Below are 27,238 nucleotides of genomic sequence, written 5' to 3' on the forward strand. Positions count from 1 at the left end.
TTGCAATCTTTGGATAAAAGGATTTTTGAACAAAATAGTAGCGTTTGTATTGTATGAGTTAATTTTGAAATTCATATTTTCAGAATTTGATCATTTTAGGACTTGTGATCAACCTGCGGATATCATCAAGCTGCTAAATACGAAAGGCTACAGTGGGCTGGCCACGTGGCACGAATGTCGGCGAAGCGACCAGCGAAGATAATATTCAGCAGAAAGCCCGACAAAGGTCGGCGATTTCGTGGTTAACCCCGTAAACGTTAGATATGTGGCATGGAGAAGGCGATTGTAGGAAACTAGCCCAAGATCGAGTGATGTGGAGACGTATTTGAATTCGGCAGTGGGTCTCAGCTTAAATCACAAAGCAAAAATACTATTTGATAATTTTTCTTTCCACGGCCACGATAAATTTTTTACTGCCAGAATTGATATCTACTCCTCGCGGAAACAAAATTGAAGTTCAAAATAAAAAAAAAGTAATTTTCAACTTACCAATACAGTTGTCGTCTGCATCACCATAACTGTGGAAGAGAAAACAAAATTTATTCGTTAATAACACTGCAGTTCGTCGCAAACAATATATGATTCACGCTAATCAACAATTAAAATCACATCACATGAACCGAAAATCCAATTGCTAATTTAAATCAAGCGCAGCTTTCGAAATGCGAAAAATTCCCTCCGCAAGCAAGGTCAAAAATCAATTCACATCGCTGAATGTTTACGACGGGACAGCAGCACACTGGCGCAGTTAATCCTAAAACGCGAAACCACCCCATGTCGATCCAAATTGCGGGAAACGAGCCAAATTTTGCGGGAATGGCACCGACCGACCATGTATGAACCTTTCGGGTGCGCAGCGCGTTGTGCAGCAAAAGCCGACAAATGCGGCTAAACCATTCATCCTGGCGATAATCCCACGGGGGGACCACGTGGAACAAATGTGTGATATATAACCCAGCTTTACGGCTTCAGTTACTACTGACTGCAAACCCAAGTCCGCACGCTAATCCCGTTGATATTAGACTCTTTCCCCCGGCCTTCTCTCCCCCCCCCCCCCCAGAGCCCCATCATTGTCGCACAAAGTGTAGAAAATGAGAAACGTAGAAACGCTGGAACAGAACTCATTTCCCGAAGTATTTCTATTTTTATCGCGTGTATTTTCCTTACCAGCGATGGCACCGACAACAATGGGCAGATTCCTACGACGACAACGACGACGGAGCACAGCATGAAAGGGCGGCGATAGTGATGATGGTGACGATGACGATGGTGTACCTAAATGCTAACAAAGACAGGAAAAATGCTACCGGAAGTAGGAAGTATGTTCCGCTCGGAACGAACTTTTTCTCCCCGGACCGGTCGATGGGCCGCCGGCCGGCCGGCAGCACTGTACTGTTGTACACTCCGGAGAATCCGCGCAGAAACGACCCCGAGAGTGTCAAAGTGCGGCCAGAAGTGGGCACCTTTTGAGTCTATTTTTAACTCACCCACCCACCCGTTGGCTAGGGCTTTAGAGGGGTGACCCGATCGGGACGAATAATTGATATAGTCGAGAATAAATAAAACATTTTAATTGATTTTCTGACTGACTGTCCGGCGGACTTTTAGCGGAAAATGTTCGTATGAGATATAATATAATTTTTTTTTTGGTTTCGCAAAGTTTTGTTCATTTTGTCTGGTCGGGTTTCCTAGCCGGTTCTCGGTTGGCTGTATGTGTATGTATGTGTGCATGGTGGTATGTAATGTCGTTTGTCAGGCCACAACTCGTGCCTTCAGCTGGGTGTTATAATTTGAGTGCCTCTTAAGCCTGCAAGATGAAGCCACTCAATGCATCCCTTGGTTAGAAATTGCAGTAATACACCAAATCCACAGTTGCTGTCCGTTCCGAGATTACACTCGACGCTAGCCTAATTAAAACTTCGACTTCGAGCAAAGAAAACCCCCGCACGAACGAATGGTGTCATAATTCCGCATAAATCCTATCGTAATTTTACAACCTCATAAAACATCCCACACTAATCATGCTTACATCAAACGCGCGTCGGATCTATTTTCGAAATCCTTCCTCCTCGAGCAATCTGTCGTAGTCTAATGAATGTGATGAAAATTCATTGCATTGCATCATTGCTCCACTATCGAGAAACCACCCCTCCTTTAAGCCGGATTACAAACCCGTGCAAATGTTAGTCGCTTCGGAAGTAATCCGTCTCAAAACTTCCAGCTCCAATGCCGTTGCCACACATCAGGCTGACTGTCTGTCTGCGTAAGATCATACATTTCTTGTCCAATTACTGCTGGTTGCTTCCCCCGGCAAAGAGAACGGTGAAAAGTCCTTTGGCCTCCGAGATTGCTTGCTGACTATCAACTTGCAACCTTCAGTCCGTCCGTTACTGCACTTATTTGGAAGAAAGTACCTAGCCGGCATTTGGACTGAATGAAAAATTGCTTCCATCGGTGGAGGATGTGTGTAATTTTGGGATTTGTGAAGAAGAAATAAAATCGATGAAAAGTAATGTTGGCTAGTCTCTCGAGTAGGGAGCCTCGAAGGGGCTTTGAATCAATCCGTAGAGTTTTCAGCAAAGTTGCCCGAATGTTCTGAGAGGGATTAATGTGGAAACCCCTCCGCACTGGGAGAAGCAGAATGATAAATGTTTTTTTTTTTCTTGGCATAACGTAAGTAGAACGTTGAAATCCAGATCTAAAATTTGTAATCTGAAAATGTAATCTGCTTTGAAACTTTGATACGAATGTGAAAGCAGAGTTCAGGTATATTTCTAGAGTAAACTCTGGTACGGTCGCCATATGGCATATGAGGTGATTAGGAAACAGATCTGTCTTAAACGACATAAAAGCTTAACAACAGTCTGTTTGGAAAAGTTTGTTGTTAGAACATACAGGAAAGTAGTGCTTTAGGTATTTTGCGTCCTTTAATTCGTCCCCAACACGAATACGTAATCTGTACATTTTTCTAGTTTTGCATTGTTATGGTAAATTTTTTCGATTATATACTGTTTTGTTTTTCGCATTATTTCTGTTCCCAAAGTTTCTGCTTTGTATGTATTTCTATTTCTAAAATATTGGTTTTTCCAATCATTATAGTGTAAATTGATAACAGATTTGCAATTCAAATAGTTTTCTATAATTAGCATTTAACATTCTAGCATTTTTATTGCGTTAATTTTGATTTTGATATTTTTGTGTTCAACCTTTTCTGTATTTTACATTTGGCATTTAGGCACTGTAATCATTACCATTACATCTAAGCGTTTTTTTTTCATTTCACAATTAATATTGTTCAATTTAAAATTCATAAATTAAAATTATTGCTTTCAAACTATTAATTTTTAGTTTCCAATTCTCCATATTTAAGATTCCGCTATGCATTTATCATTTTTCATTCTTCATTTTTCATTCTTCATTTTTCATTCTTCATTCTTCATTCTTCATTCTTAATTTTTCATTCTGCATTGTTCATTTTTATTCTCCATTATTCATTCTCAATTCCACATTCTTCATTTTTCGTTCTTCTTTCCCTATTCTCTATACTTTATTTGTTATTTTTTTTCCTTTATTATTCATTTGACATTCTCCTATCTTTTTCTATATTCTTAATTCCTTTTTCTGCATACTTCATTCCTTTTATTCTTTTTTTCTTCTATTTTCTATTTTTTTCGTATTTCGTATTTCTATTCTCTATTTTTTGTTCGTATTTTGTATTTTTTTTTATTTTTTACATTTTACATTTTTTCTTCATTTATTTTTTTTGTATTTTTGGTTTTCTATTTTCTATTTTCTATTTTCCATTTTCCATTTTCCATTTTCCATTTTTTATTTTCTATTTTCTATTTTCTATTTTCTATTCTCTATTCTCTATTCTCTATTCTCTATTCTCTATTCTCTATTCTCTATTCTCTATTCTCTACTCTCTATTCTCTATTCTCTATTCTCTATTCTCTATTCTTTATTCTCTATTCTCTATTCTCTATTCTCTATTCTCTATTCTCTATTCTCTATAGTATAACATATTATCTGATTTATTTATTAGCGAAATACCATTGAAAAGAATAAGACGTCATGGCAATTCCTAATACCCAGTCTGGTACAATAGACAAATTAAAAACTTAAAAAACAAAAAACAAAAAGCACATAAAAAATACAAAACTCATAAAAATCGTGATGCTTTAACAACTTATCTTAACATTTGCGGCGAATTAAACGATGCCATTAGTAACGCGTTTGAAGAGTTCACATTAAAGACTAAACTTGAAATCAAATCCTGTCCAAAATTTTTTTTCAAATATGTTAAATCAAAGTTAAAATCTGAAAATTTTCCTTCAAAAATGCAACTGCATGACAAAGTTGAAGAGAACCCGGCATAAATCTCTGATCTATTTGCTGATTTTTTTTCAACAAAATTATACAACTTTCTCCGAATCTGATCGTGACTATACATTCTTCACCAACTTTCCTGAGTTTCCCAACTATTTCAACATTGAACATGTCAGCGCACGCGAAATTGAAGATACTTTAAAAGCTCTGGATGCGTCTAAAGGTCCGGGACCAGACGGAATTCCGCCAGCATTCATGAAACATTTAGCTAAAGAGCTAACTTCCCCACTGTTCTTGATTTTCAATATGTCGCTGGAATCCGGTTGCTTCCCGAAATTCTGGAAAAACTCATATCTAGTGCCTGTGTTCGAATCTGGTAAAAAACCGACATTAGCAACTATCGAGGCATAGCCATTCTTTCCTGTATACCTAAGCTTTTTGAAGCAATAATAAACAAAAAGTTATTCCACCAAATAAAAAATAGAATTACCCCAACGCAACACGGTTTTTTCAAAGGGCGCTCAACAACAACTAACTTACTCGAGTTTATTAACTTCTCTTTGAACGCAATGGATAAAGGTAATTTTGTTGAAACCTTATATACTGACTTCAGTAAAGCTTTCGATCGCATTGATATACCCCTGCTTCTCTTCAAGTTACGAAAAATTTGAATTCATCCACAATTACTCAAATGGATTGAATCGTATTTGACAGATCGTCAACAAACAGTCAAATTTAAAGGTAGAATATCGAAACCTATTCAGGTAACCTCAGGAGTTCCTCAAGGCTCTCGCTTGGGCCCTCTACTATTTATATTATTTGTAAACGACATTTCCTTTATTCTAAAACATGTAAAAATTCTTATTTATGCCGACGATATTAAACTTTTCATTGAAATTAAAAACGCTGATGATGTAAATATTTTTCGTAACGAGATAAAATATTTTTACATTTGGTGTAAAAAAAGCCTTCTTCAGCTAAACGTTAAAAAATGTAGTTCGATGGCTTTCGGCAGAAAAAGAAACATGCCAAGCAATATGATTTCCTTAGGAGATCAGGTAGTAGAGAAAAGTGAACGAGTTAGGGACCTAGGAGTCATACTCGACTCAAAATTAACATTCACTGATCACTACAATACAATTATTAATAAGGCTAGTAACATGCTCAGTTTTATAAAACGTTTCTGCTATAATTTCCAAGATCCATACACAATAAAAACACTTTATAATTCCTATGTCAGGTCACTTTTAGAATACTGTAGCATTGTATGGTCTCCGTTTTCTGCAACACATGTAAACAGAATAGAATCAGTGCAAAAACAATTCCTGTTATATGCACTTCGTAATCTACGATGGACGTCATTTCCCCTACCATCATATGACGAACGCTGCAGACTTATTGACATCCAATCATTAAAAGCCCGTCGTGAATTCGCAATGATGTCATTTGTTAACGATATCGTATCTCAACGTGTCGATTCACCCGAAATATTATCAAAACTCAATCTTTATGTACCTTCTAGAAATTTACGAACTCGGACTTTGTTTTCTTTAAATCATCAACGAAACAATTATGCTAAATACGGGCCAATTAATCAAATGATGTTAGTGTATAACCAACACTGTGAAACAATTGACTTTTCTATGTCGAGAACTAAATTAAAACAATATTTCAACTCAACGCGCAATTTAAATCGATAGAAAACATTCATTGTAATAATCCGTCAAGTGAAGAAATTATTATTCAATTATGTATAAATTTTTTTTTGCTCCCACTAGTATAAATAGCATTTAGCATGTAAGTTAGTTTTAAACATATGTAGTCTACTTTTGTTTGACGAAATAAATAAATAAATATTCTCTATTCTCTATTCTCTATTCTCTATTCTCTATTCTCTATTCTCTATTCTCTATTCTCTCTTCTCTATTCTCTATTCTCGATTCTCTATTCTCTATTCTCTATTCTCTATTCTCTATTCTCTATTCTCTATTCTCTATTCTCTATTCTCTATTCTCTATTCTCTATTCTCTATTCTCTATTCTCTATTCTCTATTCTCTATTCTCTATTCTCTATTCTCTATTCTCTATTCTCTATTCTCTATTCTCTATTCTCTATTCTCTATTCTCTATTCTCTATTCTCTATTCTCTATTCTCTATTCTCTATTCTATATTCTCTATTCTCTATTCTCTATCCTCTATTTTCTATTCTCTATTCTCTATTCTCTATTCTCTATTCTCTATACTCTATTCTCTATTCCCAACTCACTAATTCCTATTCTCTATTCTTTATTCTCTTTTCTGTATTCTCTATTCTTTTTTTTAGTTTCTATTTTGCATTTTTTATTTCCCATTTTCAATTTTGTATCATCTATCTTCTATGTTTCATCCTCTATCTTCTATCTTCTATCTTCTGTCTTCTATCTTCTATCTTCTATCTTATATCTTCTATCTTCTATCTTCTATCTTCTATCTTCTGTCTTCTATCTTCTATCTTCTATTTTCTATCTTCTATCTTCTATCGTCTATCTTCTATCTTAATTTTATTATTATTAATTTTTTTTTCTATGCTGCTATTTTTTCTTTTGGTTTTCTCAATTGTATTTTTCATTTTCTATTTAAAATTTAATTTTTTCAGTATATATTTGAAATTTCCATTTCTTTATTGATACTTCCTTATTGCCCTCTATTCTTTAATCTTCTCTTTTGCTTGTTATTTTTCAATTGTTGCTGTCCTTTTTCATTTTCCTTTTTTTCGTGCTCCTGTATCGTGTCTTTAATACTAGTTTTATTTTTGTTTCTACATTTGTATTTTCTTATTACTTATTTTGGGTTTCCTACTTCTCATTTTTGTTATTTTGAATTTGTTGAATTTTTTGTTGTTTTATTTTTGTTTGTTGAATGTAACCTTCATAATAAAAATCAATTTCCAAATTTTTTATCCTATTGTGAAATTCCTCTTTTCTCCAATCTTTATTCTTCATTTTTCATTTATTTCTCCTAATTTAGTATACACTAAGGTCGCTTTTTACGCGGTTTATTTTACGCGGGTTTTTTTACATGGCTTTTTTACGCGGATTCCGGAATTCACGCGGTTTTTTTGACGCGGATTCCGGAATTTACGCGGTATTTTTTTGCGCGGATTTCGGTTTCTCTTCACTTGGAATGCAGAATTAACGCTGGTTTTTTACGCGGATTTCGGAATTTACGCGTTTTTTTTACTCGGATTCCAGAATTTACGCGGTTTTTTTTACACGGCACGTATCCCCCGCGTAAAAAACGACTTTAGTGTACATTAAAATCCATTTTTCATTTTCCGTTCTCCGTATAATTATTCAGTTTCCAGTTACGCATTGATTAATTTATTTAAATTTTCTTTCATTCAATTATACGTTTGTTCAAATCATTCAATCGTTTATTCGATTATCCATTCATTATTTACTACATTCATACATTCATTCGTTTATTAATTTAACTCATTTATTTATGCCTATGAGCATATTTATTTTTTTATGAGCATTCATTTATTAATTCAATTATTTATTTATTCGCTCATATATTTTTAACTAGTTTATTTATTATCATATTCATTCATTCATCTATTTATTTTTTGTTTATAATTTATGACACATTGTTTATTCATTTATTCAATATTTCGCTAATTTATTTATTCACGCTAATATTTTATTGGCGAATGGTTGGACACGTGTCACTCGAGATCCTATTGTGGTCATTCACCTCTGTCCAGCAACTCCTATCCCAACCTCCACGTGGTGCCAACCGGGATACGAGTAACCTTAGCGGAGATCGGGTAACCAACCCCGGTGGAAACTTTGGTCGTATGCTGACTGGGAAGGGGGAACGTACGCGGCTGTTTCCCCATGTTAGGGGCGGCGTACAACAGCGTCTGATCCGGAGCGGGCGGCTGAATCATGAAACGCGGTGTCTCGCCAGCTATATCAAAGGCGGCAGCCCCGTCGCGAGACTAGGTATTGCAGCCCTAGTAAGGCAGCATACTGAATATTAAATACTACGAACAATCCAGATATAAATACGGAACGGAATAATCGGCATGGACCTAGGCGAACGAAAAAGGACAACGATTATTGGAAACTCGGTACTTGGAATGTAAGGACTCTACTCGAACCGGCACGCGCAAGTATCCTGGCTAGAGAGCTGCGGAAGGTGAATGTGGAGGTTGCAGCTATCCAAGAGGTGCGGTGGCCGAAATCGGGAGAACGCGAATTCCGAGCAGTAGATCCTATTGCGGACACTTCATTTAAGTACCACATCTACTATAGCGGCGGCGTGAAAGCAGAAAGAGGAGTCGGTTTCGTGCTAATTGGAAAACAGATGAAGCGTGTCATTAGATGGAGGCCGATCAGTGACCGTATATGCGTGTTGAGAATTAAGGGCAAACCAACGAGAAACCCGATGACGAAAAGGAGGAGTTCTATGAGCTCCTGGAAAAGACATACAATGAGTGCCCAGGACACGATCTAATAATTGTCATCGGAGATGCAAATGCACAGGTCGGGCAGGAAGACTTCTTCCGCCCCGTAACTGGTAGGGAAAGCTTCCACTCTACTACGAATGACAATGGCCTGAGGCTTGTTAATTTCGCTGCAGCTAGGGGGATGGCTGTATGTAGCACTTATTTTGCACGCCGGAACATACGTAAGCACACCTGGATGCACCCGAATGGAGAGCTTTGCTCTCAAATTGACCACGGTCTGATTGATGGACGGCACTTTTCAGACGTTACAGACGTGAGGTCGTTCAGAGGACCGAACGTTGACTCGGATCACTATCTCGTAGTAGCCAAAATCCGCGCCCGGCTGTCCAACGTTCTGAAATCCAAGGCAACGAGGAGGATGCAGTTGAACATCCAGCGGCTAACAACTGAAGGAGTGGCTGCAGAGTACTCGCAGAACGTTGATGAACGGATTGAGGGAAGATTTGAAGTGGAGGCACATCCACAGTTCGATCAGCACTACAGCGCGAGAAGTGTTGGGTACAACTGCGGCAGCTGCGCCCAATGAGTGGTTTGACGCTGAGTGCCAGCGAGTGACGGAAGAGAAGAACCGCGCCAGGGGTCACATGTTGGCCACGGCTGTGATTCATCAGAGCATGGGTAGATATCGAGATGCAAGAGCCGCTGAAAAGAGACTCCATCGCCGGAAGAAACGACAGCATTGGGAGCGTATTCTTGCGGAGGCGGAAGGTTGCTTCTCCAGGCACGATGCGAGGAGCTTCTACAAGAAGGTCAACGGAATCAGGAATCGAAACGTGTCAGCCCCTGTCATGTGCAACGATAGGGGGGGGGGGAACCTGATAACCGATAAAACAGAGGTGGCCAGGCGTTGGAAGAAACACTTCAGTGTGCTGTTGAACGGTGAGGGAAACAGTGGAGTCGAAAGGAGCAGGATGACTATTGAGAATGATGGTCAAGCTGTGGATCCACCATCCATGGACGAGGTGAAGAGAGCAGTGAAAGAGCTGAGAAACTGCAAGGCAGCCGGGAAGGACGGCATTCCCGCCGAACTCTTCAAAGTCGGGAGCGAACAGCTGTATCGTGCTATCCATCGGATCATGCTAAGAGTGTGGTCTGATGAAGAATTGCCCTCGGACTGGTTGGAGGGTCTCATATGCCCGATCTACAAAAAAGGCCATCGCCTGGACTGTAGCAATTATCGGGGCATAACTCTTCTCAATACCGTGTACAAAATTCTCTCCCGCATCCTGTTCCACAGACTGAGGCCGTTGCAGGAGACCTTTGTTGGCGAGTACCAATGCGGTTTTCGAGGGGGACGCTCCACGACGGACCAAATGTTTACCTTGCGACAAATCCTCGATAAATTTCGAGAATAAAACTTGCAGACGCACCATTTGTTCATAGACTCCAGGGCAGCGTACGATTCAGTCAAGAGAAATGAGTTATGGCAGATTATGATTGAACATGGCTTCCCAACAAAGCTGATTAGGCTGATTCGTGCCACCCTTGAAGGATCTACATCAAGCGTCAGGATAGCCGGTGAGATATCGGACTCGTTCGTGACGTTAGATGGTTTGAAGCAGGGCGGCGGGCTGTCGAACTTACTGTTCAACATCGCATTGGAAGGTGCTATACGGAGGGCTGGTGTGCAGAGAAGCGGCACCATCATTACGAAGTCGCACATGCTTCTCGGTTTTGCGGACGACATCGACATCATTGGTATCAACCGCAGAGCTGTGGAAGAGGCCTTCGGACCTGTCAAGAGGGAAGCTGCGAGATTAGGGCTCGTCATAAACTCTGCCAAAACGAAATACATTGTGGCTGGCAGAGTGCGTGGTAGTCCGTCGGATGTTGGTGCTGCGGTGGTGCTAGATGGGGAAACATTTGAAGTAGTCGACGAATTTATTTACCTGGGAACATTAGTGACATGTGACAACGAGGTTAGCCGTGAAATAAAGAGGCGGATAGCAGCCGCAAACAGGGCCTTTTACGGACTACGTAACCAGCTAAGGTCCCGCAGTCTGCAAATCCGTACTAAACTTGCACTCTATAAAACACTGATTCTTCCGGTGGCTCTCTACGGCCATGAATCATGGACGCTGAAAGAGGCTGATCGGCGAGCTCTTGGTGTTTTTGAGCGTAGGATTTTGCGTTCAATCCTTGGCGGCAAACTAGAAAATGGTGTTTGGCGCAGACGCATGAACCATGAAGTGTACCAGGCATACAAATCGGCGGATATAGTCAAGCGGATAAAACACGGCAGGCTTCAGTGGGCTAATTTATTCACTTATTCATTTATTTCTATATTCATTTATTCGTTGAGTATATTGAACATAAAATAAAATTAAAAAAATTAAAAATATTTAAGAATTCCACTTTGATTTTGAATTTTGAAGCTTTTATTTTATTATGAGCTCAAAATTTAAATTGAAAGAACTATGCGTTATTTTGTTGATGTTTTCCATATATTATCAAATTGATTTGTTTGTTAAGATGTTTATTGTTTGATTTTCGATTTTCTTCTTTCTTTTCCCTTTTTCCCTTCGTCCTATTTTCATTTTTAATATTGATTTTTGATTTCATATTTTTGATGTTTGCTTTCCGATTTTTGATTTCTTATTTTTAGTTTTAAACTTTTTGGTTTTTGATGATAGATGTTTGATTTTTTTATATCAAAATTTTATTTTTTCTATAATGCATTTTCGATTTCTCTGATTTTTTGATTGGTAATTCTTTATATTTGATTTTTAGATTCTTAATGTTTGTTCATGATTTTGTGATTAGTTTTTTTTTTAACTTGATTTGTGCTTTTTGATTTATGAGTTCTTCGTTCATCATTTCTCATTTCTTGTTTCCCATTTATCATTTTGCATTTTTCATTTGTCTGTCTCCTTTTTTTTTTCAAATTTCTCATTACTCGTTTCTCATTCCTCAGTTCGCATTTTAGAATTCAAATTTTGGGTTTTTTATTTATAGTTTCATATTTCTCATGATTCATTCCTCATATCTCAATATCGACTTCTCATCAATGATTTTTGATGTTTGATTTTCGATTTCTTTTTTTTTAATTTCCAATTTTTGATATTTGATTTGGGCGTTTTGCTTTCTCATTTTTTATTTCTTATTCCTCGTTCTTCATTTTTTTCCATTTCACCTTTTCCATTTCTCATTTCTCTTTCTAATCTCGCATTTTCTTTTTCTCATTCCTCATTCTTCATTTTTGATTTTTGATTTTTAATTTTCAAATTGGGTTTTTTGTTTTTAAAATTTTTTTAACTTTTATTTCCTTATTCATGATTTGTCATTCCTCATTAGTCATTCCAGATTTTGATTTTGAATTTTTGATTTTGTTTTTCAATTTTTCATTTCTCATTCCATAATTCTCATTTTTGATTTTGAATTTTTAACGTCTGATTTATCATTTCTTCTTCCTCATTTCTTGTTATTGATCACTTTTTTTTTAATTTTTGATTTATGATTTCCTACTCGGAACTTTGAATTTCAATTTTTTTACTTTTCATTTTCAATTCCTTATTACTAATTTAACTTTGCTCATTATTCCTTCAAATTGAGATTTTAATTTTTAATTACTCATTCCTCATTTCTCATTTCTAATTCCTCATTTCTCATGTTTAATTTCGAAATTTTGATTTCTCTTTTCTCATTTCTTATTCCTCATTTTTCGTTTCTCGTTCCTCTTTCTCAAATGTTTATTATTAATTTTTGGATTTTTGATTTTGAATTTCTTGTTTTGGGTTTCAATTGTTAATTTTTCATTTTGAGTATATCATTTCTCATTATTCTTTTCAGATATAGATTTTAAATTTTTGATTCTGGTTTCAGATTTCTCATTCTTCATGCCCCATCTTTCATTTCAAATTTTTAATTTCTAATTTTTAATTTTTAATTTTTAAGTTTTAATTTTCAATTTCTAATTTCTAATTTCTAATTTCTAATTTCTGATTTCTAATTTCTAATTTCTAATTTCTAATTTCTAAATTCTAATTTCTAATTTCTAATTTCTAATTTCTAATTTCTAATTTCTAATTTTTAATTTCTAATTTCTAATTTCTAATTTTCAATTTCTAATTTCTAATTTCTAATTTCTAATTTCTAATTTCTAATTTCTAATTTCTAATTTCTAATTTCTAATTTCTAATTTCTAATTTCTTATTTCTAATTTATAATTTCTTATTTCTAATTTCTAATTTTTTATTTCTAATTTCTAATTTCTAATTTCTAATTTCTAATTTCTAATTTCTAATTTCTAATTTCTTATTTCTAATTTCTATATCCTAATTTCTATATTCTAATTTCAAATTTCTATTTTCAAATTTCTAATTTCTAATTTCTAATTTCTAATTTCTAATTTCTAATTTCTAATTTCTAATTTCTAATTTCTAATTTCTAATTTCTAATTTCTAATTTCTAATTTTTAATTTCTAATTTCTAATTTCTAATTTCTAATTTCTAATTTCTAATTTCTAATTTCTAGTTTCTAGTTTCTAGTTTCTAGTTTCTAATTTCTAATTTCCAATTTCTAATTCCTCATTCTCGTTTCTGATTTCTTATTTATCATTTCTTGTTTCGAATTTCCAATTTCTAATTTCTCATTTCTAATTTCTAATTTCTAATTTCTAATTTCTAATTCCTAATTCCTAATTCCTAATTCCTAATTCCTAATTCCCAATTTCTAATTTCTAATTCCCAATTTCTAATCTCTAATTTCTAATTTCTAATTTCTAATCTTTAATTTCTAATTTCTAATTTCAAATTTCTAAATTCTTATTTCTTATTTCTAATTTCTTTTTTCAAATTTCTAATTTCAAATTTCTATTTTCTAATTTCTAATTTCTAATTTCTAATTTCTAATTTCTAATTTCTAATTTCTAATTTCTAATTTCTAATTTCTAATTTCTAATTTCTAATTTCTAATTTCTAATTTCTAATTTCTAATTTTTATTTCTCTTTTCTCATTTTTCATTTCTCATTCGCATTTCTCATTTACCATTTTTCAATCCTCATTTTTTATTTTGATTTCTTGATCTCAGATTTCTCATTTCTAGTTCCTCATTCACCTTTCTATATTCTTCGTTTCTCATAACTCTTTTCTTATTTCTGATTATTGATTTTTAATTTATGAAATCAAATATACCTTTTTTATTTATGATTTTCAATTTTCAATTTAGTTTGCTTTTTTGCTGTTCGATGACTTATGATTTCCCATTTTTTTTTATTTGTAATTCCTGATTCTTCATTTCTCATTACACATTTCTCATTTCTCCTTTAAATTTCTAATTTCTCATTTGCCATTTCTTATATCGTTCCACTTTCTTTTTTTCTCATTTTAGATTCTGATTTGATTTTGAGTTTTTTATTTTAGTTTTTATTTTTAATTTTTTATTTCTCTTTCCTGATTTCTCATCAGTGATTTTTAAATTTCAATTTTTTGATTTTAAATTTTCGCACTTTTTGCCTTATGATTTCTCATTTGGAATGATAGATTTCTCATTTGGAATTATAGATGAGAGTGTATTACTTCAGAACGTGTCCGAATTGCAATGGCGATCATCTTGAATTGTAGCTGTTGATTCTAGATGGCGAAAAAAAGTTATAGTTTGTCCTCCCGGCAGTACTCGAAAGAAGTTCCATCCATTTCAAAGTTTATTACTGGCCATTTGCCAGTACCATTTGGGGGAACGGACTGAGAGAGTGATAAAATAAGCACTTTAGTAACAAACAGAGTCCCACAGCTAGTTTCCACAGCTGTGAAAATTTTATGAAGCTCGTTCGGTATATATTGACTAATTTTATTGTTAGGAGACAGACTTTAAGGCAGCTGCTGTCAACTGCATTAAATAAAAGATAGATCGAAGTCGATTATATTAATCGGTTCCTCACCAGTCTGATTATGTAACTAATCTTCTTCAGCGTTTCGGCTCAATTGAAATACTTCATCACGGATTTATTGCATTAATAAATTTTACTCACTCTAGCTTACAGCATGATTTACCACTTTCACCGTTGTACCGTAGCTTAAAGCGTAGGATCAGCTTCGGATGGGTGGTTCAATTATCACAACCCCCCCCAAGAAGAAGTATAATCGCCTCCCACCTTTCATTCGAAACGGAACGACGATTAAAGTGTCAATCATTCCGGGCTCCCTGGGGCGGCTGAGAACAAATTGATCATTCCGATTGTGTACGACTTGGAGGACACCGGTAGACAAATTTAATCGAAAAAATATGTTTCGTCTCTAGTATTGAATATTTTATGCACAACTTTTCACGAAACTGCCTTTTCTATCAAACAAAATGATTTTTAATAATTCCACAGTTTTTGAATCGCACTCAACAATTGCGAAGCGGTGTCTTCGCGCGTACTTTCCAGCCTTGAAAGACAAAGAACGGCGTTCCCTCGAAGACACCGTTCGCGGTGCAAGCGGGTAGATTAAAACGTTAATTAAATGTACCGCCATCGACGGAGTTGATGGTTGCTTTACGGTACAAAAATCCTTCCGGTGAGAGGCGCTAGGGTACGTAAAACTTAAGGACTCGAGAAGGTCGCCCCATCCGCGTCCCACCCACGACAAAGGCGGTAACAACAACTCAATTAAAGTGGGATTTGAAATGAGCCTGCCGAAACTGGGTTAAAATTCTCATGACTGCCAAATTTGTCGGCATTCATCTTTTCGCCAATTGTGTAGCAGCCACCGCCGCCCGTTGTGAGTAAGCCGCAAGAAATAGGACTGCCAACGACGCGTGTTTTCATTTCCATCCAGGTTTTCTGTCTCGCAACCTCTATACCTTTTAGCCACTCTAACTCTCTCCCCTTTTCTATGTTTCTCATCCTCTGTCGGGCTCCGGAATTCAATTATAATATTAAATAAACCTCGAGAAACAGAAACAGACCAACTTCGGACCGGTGGAAAGGATTTTTGCTACGTCGCCAGTACGCCACGCACACAGAAAATAGCACGTACCCGTCGTCCTTGCTTAGTGTGCCACCCAAACCATTAGAGCAGGTCACTTTTTTTTGTTGGCTCTCACACGCCCCTCCCCCCACACCGATATTTTACCTCGGCACTACAACTTGATTAGTAATTTTGCCAACGGGGCAACTTTGCGAGTGCCTTTCTCGACACTGTTCTTGTGGTGAATGGAAATAATATTGATGGTTTTGCGAACTCGGTCGTCGTCGTCGTCGTCGAGGTTGTCGCCATTTGTGAAGGACGATCGGAATTAATGTGATTAGAATCGGGACATTTTTCGCGTGGGTTCCAATAATTACCCGTGCGGAGCAAACAAGTAAGTAGTACAAGTGTTTCCGGTTGTTACAAATAGCCCCCGCGATCGACGCAGGTTCAGAGGTTCAATCGTATAAATCAATCATATTTTGGCGTTGATTACAACACGCAATGAATATTCATGCGATGAATTTTGGTATAAGACGTTCAAGAGAAGGTCAAACTTTGTAACTAGTTTTCTCCAAACGGATGATGAATTTCTGTTTCCATGGGAAATTTTTTTATTACCGATTTGGTTTCAGTTGGCATTAAACACAAAATTTGATCAAACGGTTGTACTCAATCGAAATTGATGTCCCGCCAGCAAAGTTCTTCGAACTTTCGTTTTGACAGAATATAAGCCGGATATCGCAAGCGTCGAGACATCCATTAGAGATCTAAATACGAAATTTAGTGTCAGAAAATTTAAAAATCATATATCGAAGGTTCGAAGTAAAAAATAATAAGGAGTGAAGAAATCAGTCAAACGTCAGATTGGACAAAGCACTAACAAGGTAACAAAAAAGTTTTCAAAATTAAATCCCCTGATTTTCTTTGATATTTGTGAACATTCAGCAAAGAAAAGTGCAACGTAACATTGATGTACCGGAAATTACACGAAAAACAAGCAATGAGAATTGAAATATAACAAATATTGAAATATAACCAAAAACAAAAATTAAAAATTAGGAATGAAAAATCAAAAATTAAAAACCAAAATTGAAAATCGCAAATCAAAAATAATAAATTTAAAATCTAAATCAAACATGACCACGGAAATTACAAATGACAATGAAAAAAGAATAATGAGGAATAAGAAATTAAAAATGAAAAATGAAAGGAAGCATCAAAGTTTAATGACCAAAAATCATCAAATATCAAAAATCAAAAACGAGGAATGAGAAATGGCGAATGAGGAATGAAAAATGAGGAGTGACCAATGAGAAACAATAGTTTAAGAAATCGAAAATTCAAAATAAGAAAGCAAAATTCCTTAAAAATCAGAAATCAATAATGTGAAATGAGGAAAGAGTAATGAGAAATGAAGAATGAGGAATGAGAAATGAAAAATGAGGATTGAGAAATGAGGATTGAGAAATAGAAAAATCTGAAACAAACATGAAAATTGAAGAATGAGAAATGAAGAATGAGAGTGAGAAATGAGAAATGAAAAAATGAGAAAAATTCAAAATAAAAAATCAAAAAACAAAAAAAAAGGAATAAAAAAAAGAATTGAGAAATCAAAAATCAGAAATGAGATACGAGAAATGAGAAATGAGGAACCGAAAAATTAGGAAATTAAAAAACGAATTTTCATAAAGCAATAATTCAAACTCAAATGGAAAATCAAAGAATCGAAATATAAGCAAAAAAAAAATAAAATTTAGAAATAAAAAAATCAAACATTTATCATCAAAAACCTAAAATTTAAAACTCAAAATAAGAAAACACCAACAACCAAAAATTCAAAACTAAAAATAAGATTTTTTTTTAATTTCGAAAAGCAAAGAGCAAAAATTTGAAATCAAATATCAATATTACAAATGAAAAAAAGACAAAAGTAAAACAAACAGTAGAAAAAGAGGAAAAGAAAGCAGAAAATCAAAAATCAAATATAAAACTTCACAACAAACAATTCATTTTGAAAATAGATGGAAAACTTTAAAAAGATGCGTAATAAATATTTCAATTCAAAATTCTGAACTCATTTTTAAAGCTTCAAAATTTGAAATTAAAGTATGTTTTTGAAATATTTGTAGGTTTAATATAATCAATGAATAAATGGTCAAAGAAATAAACGCAACAGTGAATGAACAAATAAGCGAATTATTGAATAAATAAAAAAATCAACAAATAATGAATAACAAACAAAAAATAACAAAGAAACAAATGAATAGATGAATAAATGAATTAAATGAATAAATAAATAAATGAAAAAATGAATAAATAAATAGGCGAATTAATTTTGGCATAATCAAATTAAATTAATAAACAAATAAATGTGAAAATATGTATGATAAGAAATGAATGATCGAATAAACGAACGAATTATTTGGTTAGACGTATAATAATTGAACGAAGAGAAAATGAAATGAATTTCTCTATGCATAACTGCAATCTAAATAATTTTATGAGAAATGAAAAAACTAAGACATGACGAACAAAGAATTATGAATGATTTTAAAGTATAATGATTTGAGAAAAATAAAGAATAAAGCATGGAGAATAAAAAATCTGGATATAAAATAAAAAAATAAGGAAATAATTTTATTTTAGAAAAGTTTAGGTTATTCAACATAAAAAAATCAACATATTTAAAATAAAAAAAAGATGAGAAATTAGAAACTGGAAATAAGAAATGAGGAATTATGAATGAAAATTGAAGAATAAAACAAATGTAGACCAAGAAAAAACGAGAAAGGAAAAAATGAAACAGAAGCACAGAAAAACGGAAAGTGAGATAGGAAGAAGCGAATACTAAAAGATGAAAGAAAATAAGAAAGAGTATGAAGTAGGAACAAAAATTTAAATTGAATAATGAAGAAAAAAGTTGAATATAACATAGAAAAAAGAAATAGCAAATCAATAAACTAATAAATAGAGAAAAAAAAACGGCAAAAGCAAAAAAAAGAAAAAGGAAATCAAAAACCTAAAAAAAACATATCAGAAGCTAGAAGATAGAATATAGAAGATAGAAAATAGAGGATAGAAGATAGAGGATAGAAGATAGAAGATAGAAACTAGAAGATAGAAGATAGAAGATAGAAATTAGAACATAGAAGATAGGAGATAGAAGATAGAAAATAGAAGATAGAAAATAGAAGAATATAAACTAGAAAATACAAAATAGAGAATAAAGGATAGAGAATAGAGAAGAGAGTTGAGAATAGAGAATAAAGAATAGAGAATACAGAATAGAATTAAGAGGAGAGTGTAATGAGTAAAGAGTAAAGAGTAAAGAGTAAAGAGTAAAGAGTAAAGAGTAAAGAGTAAAGAGTAAAGAGTAAAGAGTAAAGAGTAAAGAGTAAAGAGTAAAGAGTAAAGAGTAAAGAGTAAAGAGTAAAGAGTAAAGAGTAAAGAGTAAAGAGTAAAGAGTAAAGAGTAAAGAGTAAAGAGTAAAGAGTAAAGAGTAAAGAGTAAAGAGTAAAGAGTAAAGAGTAAAGAGTAAAGAGTACAGAGTAAAGAGTAAAGAGTACAGAGTAAAGAGTAAAGAGTAAAGAGTAAAGAGTAAAGAGTAAAGAGTAAAGAGTAAAGAGTAAAGAGTAAAGAGTAAAGAGTAAAGAGTAAAGAGTAAAGAGTAAAGAGTAAAGAGTAAAGAGTAAAGAGTAAAGAGTGAAGAGTAAAGAGTAAAGAGTAAAGAGTGAAGAGTAAAGAGTAAAGCGTAAAGAGCAAAGAGTAAAAAGTAGAGTAAAGAGTAACAAAATACAAAATACAAAATACAAAATACAAAATAAAAAATACAAAATACAAAATACAAAATACAAAATACAAAATACAAAATACAAAATACAAAATACAAAATACAAAATACAAAATACAAAATACAAAATACAAAATACAAAATACAAAATACAGAATACAAAATACAAAATACAAAATACAAAATACAAAATACAAAATACAAAATACAAAATACAAAATACAAAATACAAAATACAAAATACAAAATACAAAATACAAAATACAAAATACAAAATACAAAATACAAAATACAAAATACAAAATACAAAATACAAAATACAAAATACAAAATACAAAATACAAAATACAAAATACAAAATACAAAATACAAAATACAAAATACAAAATACAAAATACAAAATACAAAATACAAAATACAAAATACAAAATACAAAATACAAAATACAAAATACAAAATACAAAATACAAAATACAAAATACAAAATACAAAATACAAAATACAAAATACAAAATACAAAATACAAAATACAAAATACAAAATACAAAATACAAAATACAAAATACAAAATACAAAATACAAAATACAAAATACAAAATACAAAATACAAAATACAAAATACAAAATACAAAATACAAAATACAAAATACAAAATACAAAATACAAAATACAAAATACAAAATACAAAATACAAAATACAAAATACAAAATACAAAAAACAAAATACAAAATACAAAATACAAAATACGAAATACAAAATACAAAATACAAAATACAAAATACAAAATACAAAATACAAAATACAAAATACGAAATACAAAATACAAAATACAAAATACAAAATACAAAATACAAAATACAAAATACAAAACACAAAATAATAAAATGAACTGAGTGAAGCGCAAATCTTCTAGAGTTAAGCGTGAGAAGTAAATCTTTCAATTCCAAACAAAAGAGAACCCAAATCAGGCCAGTGTTGCTATCTGGCATCATTCGACATATTGAACATATCTCTACCAGGAATAAAATTCGATGACATTCCCATTATTCAGTCATAATTTCATGAGCATAAATAGATGCCGCTAGACAAAGAAAATCACACCAAATAAGTTAAGTTTTGTACGTACGTACGCGAATTTTGCGCTAATAGTAAAAAGTTGAAGTGCGAGTTATTAATAAACAGTTTTCAGAATCCACTTTTTTGTGCAGTTCAAATTCTGCAGTTAAATTCTCAATCCGAAACATTCGTTATTTCTTCATCAGCACCCATCCATCAAATCCACGATGAACATTTTCTGAGTCTAAAGTCGAAGCTCAAAGCTGAAATTTTCATTATTTATTCAACTTCCCATCAATTTCTTCTGCACTTTCCGAAGAGCAAGCTTCCCTGCACTTGAGAAGGGTCGTCGCCCCTGTGACCTCGTTTCCCAGTGAACACGCCGGCTGGCAACGTAATCCAGCCGGAAATTGCTTCCGGGAATTGGAATAATTAACCTTCTATTCGTTCGCTGTTTTTCTGTGTCCACTTTTGGGGCAGATTCCGGCCCCGAATGATAACTTATTAATCGAATTTAACTTTACGAAAGCTAGCTCCATGTCAATCAACTTTTGTGCGCGAGTTTTGACACTGGTCCGTAAACGTGGGTTGGGGAAAAATTATTGAATCATGGTCGTCGCGTCGACTTCCGAAGAAATATTATTTATACTCCTTTGGCAGTTCGGCAGTTTCTTCCGGGAACCATCTCGAAAGAATCTTTCGGTTCGTTCTATTTCTGTTGAACCCAAACCCGGCATTTTGTAAGCGTAAATTTTTTTTGCCATTACTGGCAGACGGAGAGAAGCCACGTTTGATCCCCGTTTGGGTTCAGTGTTATTTCTCGTGGTGATCTAGCGTTCGGGTTTTTGAAAAGGGTATCACCCTTCAGAATCTATCAGCCGGCATCGATGCGGATTTTCTACACTCCCACGACTCGAGCAGACAACAAACAATTTACTTTCTAAAAAATAATTTTATCTTTGCGCTTTCCTTTCTCTATTGGATGCCAAAGTTTCTTGCCGTTATCAAAAATTTACCCACTCGTACGGTTAGTGTTTCTATTCCTTTTCCCTCGGGGAGGCAGTTCGAAGATTATAAAGACTGAAAATAGAAACAAACATTTTCATCTGTCTAGCACAGACTTTAAGAAACGGTGCAGCACACGGTTAGGAACTTTATTATTCTAATGTCACAGCAACAAAACAAGCAAAAAAGTAGCGGGGGGAAGGTGTAGCATACCGAAAACAGTTTCGGCACGTGCCGGCGAGACGTGCAGTCATTTTCGTTTGTGTGATGGGCTGCCATGTCAAGTGTCTGAGCGTGAATAGTAGCAGTCTGTCACTCCGACACGGAGAAAGGTGGCCCCCAATGGTTTGGAGACAAAACACACATAAAAAAGTACTTCGGTTAATGGCTTTGTTGCTGAGGAACCATTTTCGTCTGTGAATGTGTTTTTTTTCGTTCTCTATCCTAAATGCGTTGAATGCCCAGCAATTTGGACTGTTTAAGGTGAGAGCCGAAATTTCGACGATGGCAGTGAAGAAAATAATTTGATTTTCAGGATTTTGTGCTTTCATTAGTGCAACAGCACGAAGTAGCGATAAAACTAAATGATTATTCACCTGATTACTGTCTCTTAAAGACATCTTCTGGCTAGAACTTGAGAGCAGTTGTTTCATTTTCCCGATTTAACTTATGCACTTGGCACAGACTTATTAAATTAATTACACTAAACGATGTTCCACAAGGAAGTGTTTTCGGACCTAGGTTAATCCTCTTTACTTTCAGAATCCGACTCAAAATGTACGACCACAAGTTTCAAAGCTGGCTTACTCAAAACTTAACAAGTCTCCAGCGTGTTTGTGGTACGCGGCCTTAGGCTGTTGTGTACCGTAAATTAAGCCGTGCCACTCAAGCGGCAACTTTCCGCCTACGCACCTGCAATTATTTGAGTATTCCTGGAGCATATTATATTCATTCGTGTGGCTGCATCGGTCTTTTGCAACAAAAACACGACTTGGAGCTTTCCGAATTAACAACGCAAATGTGCCTTCACTGATTAGATGCTAAGAGACACAGAAGGCAATTAAAACCAGGTCAGAAACAAAACGAACAGACAGGGGCCGGTGTGTACTAGCGATAAGCGAAGCGAAAAACAGTAAAAATCATATTTTGCATATTCCGCCCTTTTTTGTCGGTGGTAATTTTACTTTCTAATTTTACCGTGTTTACGGTACTTTTTTCTTTTAATGAAAGCACACAGCTTTCGTCTGCTTCCTTCCCAACTGGAAGATGAAACAGCCGTTTTTGTTTGCTACTTTTAACTAACTCAGATGCTAATCGAATAGAAACGAAGAAATGATGGAATCCTACAACAAATCTCTAACTCAATTGGCGCGTCAGGGTCACGAGCAACCGAGCGACATCCTTTTGTAGGGTAGGCGTTTTTTACCGGTTGGTTTCGCTTTCAGTTAGCATGATTAACTCTCAGAAATCGAAAGCAGCAGCGCCTAATTTTCCCTCAAAGCGGTAATCCAATTTATCACTCTAAATTAGTCGGAGCCATTTCGATGATTAACGCTCTCGAGCGACAGTAATGTAGGGCGATTACTCTAGACGTGCAATTGTCGGAAAATTCAACAGCATTATCACGAAGTTAAGAATGACGTCCTCTGTGAGAGTGCTCCAGAGGGTAATGATTACAATTATTAAAATCATCCTTCTTATGGCTGTCCTCCGAGAAGACTACGCGACTATCGGTTTCAGATTTCTTTCTCGACTGACGTCACGGCATTGATGGCCTCTAATGTTCCTTTAAATATCGAACCATTTCCTTGAGGGGAAGGACACAAGAAATCGTTTTGCGATCGGTTGCTTGGAAGCGGGCGGACGAAGAAAAGGGAAACGAATACTAATGTCAACACAGCAAAGTAGGGCCAGTTAGTTGACAGTTTTGTGGTCGAAATTCCGTAGGAAGGGGAAAGGACTGAAGGGATAAATTTCGGCCTAATTCCAGCAAACTGGTTTCGATGGCAAATCGTTCCACTCTCTCGGTCGGTCCGTCGTTTTTTTTTGGTGACTAGAGTGACGAACTTCTTGTTTACTGGCCTCAGCTGAAATTCACCGAAAAGTGGTAAGCAAATCCCTACCGCCTACGGATGTATTAGGGGAAAATTTGTTATTTTCCGATGGTATCGATGATGGAAGGGTGAATATACTCTCGTCTTAGTTGGTGTTGTTGGCCATGACGAAAAACAGATTTATACAGGTTTTGGCTTCAGAAATGTGATTCTACCAGATAGAGAAAAAGTTTTTTTATATGCAATTGTTCTGGCGAGACATCAGTTCAGCAGCTCTATACAACTTTTTGCTGTCATTTTTGTAAATCTTTGTTTAAAATTTTAGGCCTCATTCAAATTAAATTCTAGTTAATTTTAATTTGTGATTTTACCATATTTCACAACATAGATATTTTCTGTTTTTTTTTTGATGATTTTAACAATTTCGAAATTTATTAAATCCGTATTTTTCTTATGAAAATGCTACTTTATTATGAAAAATTAGTTACCATTAAATCATGTTATCTATTACACATCGCTAGCAACAAATTTGTCCCATCTTCCAGGTAGAGCTCGAATATTGTATTCGTGGTCGTCATATTGGGGTTATCCACGAATCAAGCCATTCTTCGATGTCTTCATATAAGCTGATCAGCCAGAACATGTGCCATCCAACTGAACATGTAATAATTGGACGGCACGACATCTGAGGAATATGGCGGGTGAGGTAGGACTTCCTATAAAGTTATAACGATTTTGGTAGCATGAGGCCGAGCGTTGTCATGCAGTAGAATCACTTTTTCGTACTTCTGCTCGTATTGTGGCCCTCTTTCGCACAGTGCTTGGTTTAATCGCATCAATTGAAGACGAAATAGTTACCCAGTGATGGTTTGGTGTTTTGACTGCTTATAATAATAAATAAATAGAAGCGACTCGGCAAAAAAATTGATGTTGAAAAAGTCAAGGCCCTAAATTAAAAAATAATGTTATTTGTAGCTTTTTTGTAGAACATTTCGTCTATCTAAACAATTGTTCTCAGGTTGCCCAAACGTGATTTATGAAGATAATGACTTTTTTAAGGTACAAACCTACTCTTTTGTATTTCTTTTCAATTCTGTTCGATTCCTAAATTTTTTCATATATTTTTTAATTTTTGTGGGGTTGTTTTTGAATATTTTGCAAGGCTCAGTTCAGCATTGCATTCAAGTATTTGACTACCAGAGTACATTAAACATGTAATTTTTAGATAAAACCCTTCAAAACACAAATAAAAAAATTATCAACAACTAAAATTTCCATTGCAAAGCGGGATTTATGACAAAAATTTACATGAAAAAAATTCTTGATATCTTATCGTGGGGCTGAGATATTGGCACTTTTATATGTGATGGAAAACTATGCATTTTAACAAATATGTTGAATAATTGTTTATTTTAGGAGATGAAAAATAACAATACTCAGAAAACAAATGCATTTTTGAATGGCTGATAACTTAGTGGAAGGCTTAAAAATTCCGAAAAATCTAAGAAAAAAATTAGAACGGAGATTGTGATTTTTAGTGCCTTCTAATAGAAAACTTAATGTTGCTCATAATATGTAAGAGATAGAAACATGATGGCTTCGGCAAAGTTTCTTGTTTCAAGATAACCTAGAACTTTGTCGAAGACACCTTGCGTCTATTCGATTAATTGCACAAAACCTGCAAAACAAAACACTGTGGAATGGAGATAGTTATTGAACTTTAGTGGCATTTTTGTGAAAATGCATAGTTTTTCATCACAGGTAAAAACGCCAATATCTCAGCCCTCCGATAAGATATCAAGGATCTTTTTTCATGTAAATTTTCGTCTTGAATTCCGCTTTGCAGTAAAAACTTCAGTTCTTGTTCAAAATTTTTTTTATGTGTGTTTTGAGGGTTTTATCTAAAAATTATGAAAAAAAACACTTTTTTGTGATGTTCAACGGGCTCTGTGAGTCCAATATTTGAATGCGAGGCTGAACCAAACCATGCAAAATATTCAAAAACAATTCAAAAACAAAAATACAAAAATATATGGAAAAATGTAGGAATCGAACCGATTTGGAAAAAGTTCAAAAGAGTGGTTTTGTAGCTTGAAAATGTCATTTTTTTATAAATCATGTTTGGGCTACCTGAAACAATTTTCTAGAAAGTCGAAATGTTCTACAAAAATGCTAAAAATAATACAAAAATGCTATAATAATATATAATAATATATTATCGTTCATTTCAGGGCTGAGTACCTTGAATTTTTCAACATAGATTTTTTTGGGACAGCCTACTCGGCAGATAACTTCTAATACCGAAGCAAGCTGTTCCTGCGTTTGACATGAATTTTATTTTTTTTTTCGACAGGAGTTTACTACTCACGCGATCTATTGATAAACAGCAAGAATTTAATTGCGCACCCAATGGATAAAAAACTCAGAAACTGTTCAAAAACTCGCGCAAAACTATTATGAGAATTTGTTATTTCGACAAGAAAAGATCTTTAAAAAAACTACAAAAGAACAGTTTAGAAGTTATTTAAATCCTTTGAATTATTCAACCCATGGAAACGAAGATTCCGTTAATGTGGACATAACCATAACTTCTGATTTATTGATCTAATCTCTTTGTCAAAGAATGCGTTGTGTCATATCGACAGCATATTTCAATAAAACTATGATTGTTGCTGGACCTAAAATTACTATTTTGAAAACACTATTGAAAAAAAATCAAAATTACTATAATAATCATGCTGCATCATTTTTTTTTAAATTTGAAATATTAGTTTAAAATTTGATTTTACAAATCCATCCAGGGTTATTTATCAGAAGTTTTGAAATAATATCGCGTTTCATTTGAATATTGTTTTGAGGGGAAAATTTCAAGAAATTCTTGATTAAGTGTATAATTTGATGTGAATTTCCTACTTAACCCAAATTTAATTCAAAGTAACTTGAAAGTGGATGCATTTGAGAAGTTCATCATTACAAGCTTCTAGATTCGGGATGATTATTTTGATTGTTTAAAGTGATTGGAATCATAGGTTAATTTTTTTTACTCAATCTTTTAAAAAACACGTTTATCATTTCTCCGTCCTAAACTTTTATCAAAAGTTTTGTTAAGGCTTCAAACTTGTTAAAAAAATTGAAAAAAAGATCAACTCTATTTTTTGTAAATTAAAATTTAATGTTCATAAATTTTTTTTGCTGAAAAAATTTTTTTTTCATGGTGTTTATCTAGTAGCTCTATCAGTTACCTACAATTTATTCTCAGGCAGATTTATGTACAACCAATGGTTTCTGAGCTACAATGTTTTGAATAAAGCCCAAAAACCTATGGCAAAATGCATACACTCTATTAAAACATTAGTCAACCCGCGGAAAACACTCAATTTGCTGGTAGCGTGTGTTCAATTCTAGTATGTGTTGATTACTTGCTTGCAGTGTGTGAAAAGAACTAAAATCATACCGTGTCGTTGGCAAATCACAATCCACAATGACGATAAATTAAACAAACTGGCATAACAATGGCACTTTTTAGCGCCTCAAAATTATTCAATTGAAGCAGTTTTTTTTCTGCCACTCGTCGAAACGTTGTTGATAGTGAGA

General features: G+C 34.1%; 1 protein-coding gene across 5 annotated transcripts in view; it reads right to left on the reverse strand.

Moving 5' to 3' along the window:
- Nucleotides 1-27,238, reverse strand: part of LOC129718983 (eye-specific diacylglycerol kinase) — a 431,099-nt gene that overhangs the window by 222,932 nt on the left and 180,929 nt on the right. For all 5 annotated transcript variants that reach the window (XM_055670277.1, XM_055670281.1, XM_055670276.1 and 2 more), the window contains one exon: nt 490-518. The gene's annotated coding sequence lies outside the window, so the exon portion shown is untranslated. The remainder of the gene's footprint in view (nt 1-489; nt 519-27,238) is intronic.

This window comes from Wyeomyia smithii, chromosome 1, assembly GCF_029784165.1.
Source record: "Wyeomyia smithii strain HCP4-BCI-WySm-NY-G18 chromosome 1, ASM2978416v1, whole genome shotgun sequence".
Lineage (NCBI taxonomy): Eukaryota > Metazoa > Arthropoda > Insecta > Diptera > Culicidae > Wyeomyia > Wyeomyia smithii.